General features: G+C 38.3%; 1 protein-coding gene and 1 long non-coding RNA gene across 2 annotated transcripts in view; one reads left to right on the forward strand and one right to left on the reverse strand.

Moving 5' to 3' along the window:
- The window catches only part of LOC138031849 (uncharacterized), a 23,479-nt gene that overhangs the window by 1,474 nt on the left and 14,505 nt on the right, over nucleotides 1-7,500 (reverse strand). The gene's annotated exons all lie outside the window — the stretch shown is intronic.
- Nucleotides 971-2,329, forward strand: LOC138032639 (uncharacterized). Its single transcript, XR_011128425.1, has 2 exons — nucleotides 971-1,181; nucleotides 1,749-2,329. It is a non-coding gene; the product is annotated as an uncharacterized lncRNA (long non-coding RNA).

Raw genomic sequence — 7,500 nt, forward strand, 5'->3', positions numbered from 1 at the left:
TTAAAACACAAGTTTCGTTAACAACGAGTTTCCCGCCAATCTCGTCCCCAGAGTCTGCTTTTCTTTTGGTCAGAACCAAGAACACAGACTAAGGACAAATTCAAAGCAGGGGAAGTCCGCAAATCACGGACTCCTGGCTTGTCTTCGAAATCGAAATTTGAAAGAACAGCGGTTGTCAACGTTTACAAAAGGGAGCTTACGAAACGACGACGCCGACTGCATCGACGACGCTACAAAAAAATAGGTTTAGTGAGCAAAAACAATGGTTCTGCACGCTCTGCACGTGCGTTTTACATTTTTGTACATTTCTTTGCTGTCATCTTCTAAATGACGACGTGAAATGACCAATTTCAAGGTTCTGTGGAGGACGTTAGCACAGGACAATGAATTTTCAGTTCTCTCTCTACTCTTCCAGCCCACTCATACCAGTTTAATTCTTGGACAGTTACTACACATTTTGTACGCGAAACGACATGAAATAGTTTCGTAGTGATATGAATAACGCGAACTTGTATTTTTAAATGAAGTCCTCGTAGCCGTCGTCGTCCTCGTTTCGTAAGCTCCCTAAAAATGGACCTTAACTACGACTGCGTAGAAATTGGAAATGGCCATGCAGAGTCCGTGTTCTTGGTGCTAACCAAAAGAAAAGCGGAATCTGGGGACGAGATTGGTTTCCCGCTTGCTTGATGGTGTCATGGATTACGAATGTGCAGGTTTCGTGCTAGTAAAAGTCGTATTCAAATACATGAATCTTCGTCTATGGCAAGAAAAAAACATTTCGTTTACCTCCTTCCTACGGGATAAACTTCATTCTCGTCCGCAGAGTCCACTTTTCTTTTGGTCAGCGCCTAGATCACGGACTCTGGCTTCACTGGCGAAAAATGTCTGCGCATGAGTCGCGCGATATGCCACGTGACGCGTTTCCGGGACTATCATTGGCTCTCGTGAAAAAAACACTCCCGAGAAGAACAGAATAATGGCTGCCGTTTGAGAATCGGTAGCTTGTTGGTTTCCGTTCTTTTTAGAGCGATCAAGGCTAGTTTTAACGCCAGTTTCAAGTGGAATGTATTCTTAGAGAACGTCTATGTTGTGGAAGTCGTTTAAAAGTCCAATCCAACCAGCATCCTCGGAAAATTTGCTCCTGGAACATTTTATTTCGTGGGAAAAGAGCTGCGAAACAGGTGAGTTTTTTGCGCAATTTTTAATGTGGAAAGTTTGTTGCCACCGGGTACAAAAAGTTACTGTAATGTGCAGAAAGGAGGATTCCTAAGGTTTCCGTTCATGTGTGAATTGGCTTGTACCAGGTGGCAGGGAAATGGCAATATTGTTCAACGTAAAGGTTATTTTTTTCTGCGTTACACCTTACGATCGGCACCTCTACATGAATGATCAATGATTCGATCAGATATGAATTTGGTTTTGAATGTGATTGTCTCATTGGGAACGTAACCCTAGTATCAAATATTTTAAATAGCTGCTTTTAAGGTCATTTATATTCCCTTTTCTGGTGAAGGTCTAAGTTATTATACTTTTTAGCAGTCACAACTCAACGATCCTTGCGTTCAAGTAGTTACCAAGTTATGGATTTGCAATCAATTTGAGTTTAAAATCAAAATCAAAATCCATGTTAGTTAAAATAATGTTTGGAAGAACAAAAGTGTAGGTACAGATGTATATAGGTATCTATAGATTGAGCTTTTTTTTGCTATTGTTTTCTGGAAGCATTAATGATGTAATTTTGGTTTTAGGGGACTGTTATGTGTTGTTGGATCAAGGAAATTCTGTTTTGAGTCAAGTATGGTTGACAGTGGATAGTTGTTCCTGAAAAGGCTGAAAGGAAGCTTTATTGCCTTGGACTTTTTTTGGTTACACCCCACATGTTTGTTCTTTTCTTACACGGCAAAATTTATTAATGTATTATGTGATTTGGAGCTGCAGCTAGAAACAGTGTCCCATGCATAAGGTCTCATTGGGGTTGATGGCAGTAAAATAATTTTGGTAAAAAATATGTTTAGAGTTTTTATCATAACTTCTCATCTTGGTCCTGCTGGACTTCAAACATGCTCTACCATTTTGCACAAGGAACTTGTCAATCAACCGTTACCTTTTGGTGTATTTGCAATATGATATTTTGGATAGCAGTTGATTTTTTCTTATCCCTTATGTGTAGATATCCTATGTCTGTCACATAGTTAGTTTTAAGCTTTTATTTCCTGTAGTGTATCTTTATTATAGTTAGCACATGACCCCACAAGCATGTGTTATTGCTTTAATAGTGATTGTGTTTGAATAAAGGATATTGTTGTCTTGTCTTGTAGATAATGCAAAACAGCCTCAGTTGTATTTGCATTATTTCTGAATTTTACTTTTAAAGGGCAAACCATTAAAAAGTGTACAAAGTTTGCAGGAGTTCAGGAAAAATATTCAAAATATTCATTGATTTGAAGTTCCTGAAGCAGGTAAATCTTGAAGAGTTTATGCAACCATATTTGGAATATACGGCATTTCTTTTTGGGAATGTTGAAGTCCACAGAATTCATTTTCTTTATGTTGAGAAGTACTGTAAGACCGTTGACTCCATGGGGTTCCCCATTGACGAGTAAAATTGTCTGGTGTTAGACAGAGCAAAATACTCTGGCTTTAGACAGAGTAAAATACCAGGTATGGCCGGTTTAGGGGTGAAAGGGTTAAAGTGCGATCATTACTTTGACTTTCTTCATTTGAACCAAAACAAAGTGACTAATCATCACCTCCACCATTGCTATACAACGGCTTTGGCTTTTAGAACAAAGTATCAAAGTTGAAGCTGGTAGCTCAAGGAGTAAACTTTGCAAAAGAGTTAGGTTTAAAATACTTTTCTGGTATTTGAGTATTATTGTAGAACAAATTTGCATAATATCATTAAAGCCATTAAATCAATGAGAATCCAAACATGAGGATGCAGTTTGCTGTGGAGGGGTTTTTTGTTTTTTAATTAAACAACTCTTAAAGGTAACAGAATCTTGTTTTCTGGATGTAGGCTAAAGAAATCTGACCCCTTAGGGGAACCAGTTCTAAATTGACAAATGACTGGCATTTTACAATTCATAAGTAAAAGCTACTTGCTCGCTTACCAAATTTTTCTACAGTTCCATTCATTTCTCAGATTTATAGCCTTAAATGTACTGCAGCAACTCTGCCAGCTGTTTGGTCTCAGTATCATAAGCAATACCCCCTTGGGGTAGTTTTTTCACTTCACCACCATTGTTTAACCCTATCCAGGGACTAAAACAAGGATGGAAATTGATTACAGCTTAAATAAATTGGACCACTTTTTTTACTTCTTACACTTACTGCATTCAACTTTAATTTATTCATCTTTTGAAATGGTAGGAATGCTTACTATTATTTACAGCAATTGCTAAAAATTCATTGCATCTAATGTTGAAATATTTTTTACATATGAGTCTTAAGTATGAGTCAATGAGTCATGAGTCAATGAGTTAGTGTAGTTACCCTAACCCATAAAATGAAAGCTAAAATTTTAGAGAGTGCTTAGGCCTAATCACTGAAATGAGGGCTTAGGCTTGATCAATAAATTATTGCTATATTGACTGTGAGTCTCATTGACTCATGACTCATTGACTAATTGACTCATAAATCATGGGACCTCTTTACATATGGAAAGGTAACAGGAGTTATTTCTGTGAAGTCTTATCCAGAAAACTGCAACATAGGATTATGTCCCTTTCAAATGTAGCTTTGTATGCTTTTGCTCAATGTCCTTGAACGATTATTACGGAAATATGAAGTTATGGTTTTTCTAAAAGTTAAATCTAATGCAAGGGGATTAAAATTATTGAAGTAGCTGTGTTGCAACCAGAGTCCGCAAAGAGAGGTTAGATAATTTGTTGTACTGGAAGTACTTAGTAGGCCAGCGTGAAATTTGTGAAAAGTTTTGGAGGGTGGCACTGAATCACCTTCAACAAGTTTTCTAAACTTTGAAAATACCTAATTTTATATCCTCCTGCTGTTTTATTGCTGGAAGATAAAATTAAGAATTGATTAAGAATTTTTGTTGTCACACTAACCCACTACAATGTGGTGAAAGCATATTATTAGCTGTAGTAATATTTTGTTACAGTAAAATTCTCCCTGCTAGTAAGCTGGACTTCTGAATCAAATATTGTTGTTTTGGCTATTCAGAGTTAACCTAATCTATGTTTATTTCTATAATTTGGAGGAAAGCAAACAATTGGCATTTTGCTTCTAACAACTGCAACAAAATATAACTGCAACTAAAAGGTTTCCTTCTAGTGTACCCATTATGAGGTGCTATGACATGGTTATTATTACTGCTAAATTCACTTTAAAATTTATTTTTGAACGACTGAAATACATTTCTTAATTTGCCCCTCGGTCTTAATACATTTTCCTCTATGGACCATTTGAATGGCAATTTTAACAACTTAATTTTGAAAAAAAAATGCTAAAATCTTAACATTTTCTGTTAGATGCGGGACCCCGCGGAAACAGTGTGTAACTATTTAGTTGGAAGAGAAACCATTTGGAAATTTAGTGGTATCTTTTTTGTTCCACTTTTGAAAAGATAAACGCATGACTTGAAATCAAGATGGTAATCCATCAGCTGGTAAGCTCCACAAACGAATTTCCACTCGAACATTAGCAACCGAGACTCGCGTTGACCTTGAAATTTTTAAAGAAATTTCCCTCGTAGCCCTGTTGGCTTAAAAGAGAATCTCGCTGGCATAGAAACGCACTATGCAGTCAACATTCGTTCGTTTTACTGGCCTGAAAAAGGGTCTTTTTCGTCGACGGAGATCCAATAAAATTGATATAAATAACACCGAATGGCAGCCATGTTTGATTTGAGGTATTGAAGTCACATGACAAGGCCTCGACCAATCAGACATTTTTCGCCAGTGAAGACTCTGGCAACAGCCAAAAATACGCGCAGTCGTGGTAATGGTATAATGTTGTAGCCGTTGACGACATTCTCGTTACCAGAGCCTCGGTTCTTTTGTCTGCACATTACCCGAGAAACACTATGTAAGAGAACATGCGCCGTAGCCAAAAATTGGCTATTTGAACCTTATGGCGCCTGCTCACTCCTCTTGCTAATGAACGCATTAATTCTAGACGCTTTTCATTGTTGTTTACTAAAACCAATGAGAAGCCACTTTGTTTCAGTGTTCCCCAGAGCTCTTCTCTCTCTCAGTCATGTGCAAAAGAGGAGAGCTCTGGGGTCGAGATTGCCGTTGACGACCGGAAGTGCGTGAGCCGCGCACTTCCTGCTTTGGCTGTGGCCAGACGTGACGTGTTCTTGGTGCTGACTAAAAGAAAAGCGGGCTCTGGGGACGAGAATGGATAAACTTTTGACCAGCTCCCTGCGGGCTTGGTACAGTGTAACTCGCTTGGTAGAAGAAGTGCAGCGTATAATATTCACGGTTGGGATTGGAATCCCTTGCAAACATGGAATTTTTCGACCTTTTTTTGCAACTGCTTAAGGGCGTTGTCTACTATTGTTATTGCGCACAAGTTCTGCGCATCTCGAGATACTCGGGTTTCCTATCGGTGATGCTTATTAATACAGAGATATTTTTGCGCAGTTTAAGGAGGCTCGAAATAGTTTCTCCTTTTTTCAAACAAATAAACATATTCTGTCCTTAGATACAGTTAGGGCAATCATATCAAGACGAAATTTGGCCAGGGTATTAAGTACCTATCGTAGATTTCTCACATTATGTTTTCCTCCAAAATAATGTTACCATGGCAACGATATTAAGCATTTCTTTGAGCCTTAAAATCAACATATGTGGTCCTTTTTGAAGAAACGGGACGGTGAAATTTTCCCATTCATCGTTACCAGATAATGTTAGAAATGCTCTCTAAAATATTTAAAATTCAACAAAATCTGTAGGTCAGTTTTTCAGAAAAATAAGTTTTTTTGAATTGTGCCTCTAATTATTTTTTTCACGTACAGAATTTTTTTAAATTTGAAAGACAAACGGTTTAAATTAATCTAAGCTAACATGCAAAAAATGAAAAAAATTCACCGTCCAGAAGCAGAGATATAAACGAGTAAAGTTGCAAAATCAGGAAAAATTAGGGGGTTACAAGATCAGCATTTACGCATGCGTCACCCGCTCATTCGAGTCCGCGCGCGAGTGGAGCTACAGGTCTACACAAACGGATTTAAGTAACTATTAAACCGTTTAAGAAGAATTTTCGTAGTTTTCGTGAATAGGAGATGTCTATTTATATGCCATGTACATAGGAATTGGAGAAAGGTAAGCGAAATTAGCGGCATTTGTTTATTTCTGGTGACCCATTTAAATCATGAGCTGACGCAAGCAGCTTACGAATTGCGTGTGTGGCTTATGCGCGCGCGCTCAGCTGGAAACCCTTTCGAGCCTCCTTAAGGTGGCTTACTACAGTTTTCCGCGGCTTTTTTTTTGCCGAATCATCCACGCACGCACGAGCGAGATATCGTCACAACGCGCGGAAAATACACGCGAGTATTAAAGGGGAAACCCAACAAAAACAATAAACATGGCGGTCGTAAAAAAAATTTTTCAAATCATTTCCCGTTTCAGTCTTTTCAAGAGAGCAGAATGTTCGTCAAGTTTATTGAGAGTAGAAAAAAACTTCCTGCTTAGAAACCGTAGTATTCTAACGTCAGGAAAATTGTGTTTTCTTGACAACACCGATTTGAGTAACATGAGCGGGCACACTATATTGTCGGAACAACAAAACAATTGTAAAAGTACATGCTCACTTCCTTCCTTTTGGCAAATTGCTCTTGTAACTGCTCTGGTCTTTGGCTTGTCCAAACACAAAGTAGCACATGCGGCCGGAAAGGAGAACGACCCGAGCCATGCTTTAACAAAATGTCGTTTAGAGAGGAAGCGAAAAGTCGCCGATAAAATGCTTTCCTTACGTGCGAGTAAGGATACAAATGCCGAACCTCCAGCGAAACAAAAAAGCACTGGAAGAGACGAGAAACCAACAGATAGCCAGGTGAGTAGCTTCACTATGGATGCCATTGATGTTGGGTATCATTGTCACATGTAAAAGCCATGTGGTCAGTACTGAGGAGGTTGCAAAACTGAAATTGTTTCCAAGTAATTTTACCACAGAATTCAATAATTCAATACTAGAATAGCTGCAAGTTTCACCTACATTTAAAGAATTACTACTGTCTTAGAGCCACATCACCAGGAGCAAGGCCAATTGCCAAAAGAACAAGACTAATCTTCATGAACCTACTTCAACAGTGCCCTTGGCAGGATACAGAATTTGTGACTTTGGAAAACTTCAAAAAGATCTTGACAAATGCCAATTCTGTGACCAAGGTATATGCTGTACAGTAGTTTTAGAACATTTCTAGGCAACTATAGCCTACCAAAATTCAAGCTCATAATTTTTCCTGAAGACTAAAATGTCAAAGGAATGTTTTCACACCAGTGAGGCTGGAAAAAATTAAGATGAATTTCTTGG

This window comes from Montipora capricornis, chromosome 14 (genome assembly GCF_036669925.1).
Source record: "Montipora capricornis isolate CH-2021 chromosome 14, ASM3666992v2, whole genome shotgun sequence".
Classification (NCBI taxonomy): Eukaryota; Metazoa; Cnidaria; class Anthozoa; order Scleractinia; family Acroporidae; genus Montipora; species Montipora capricornis.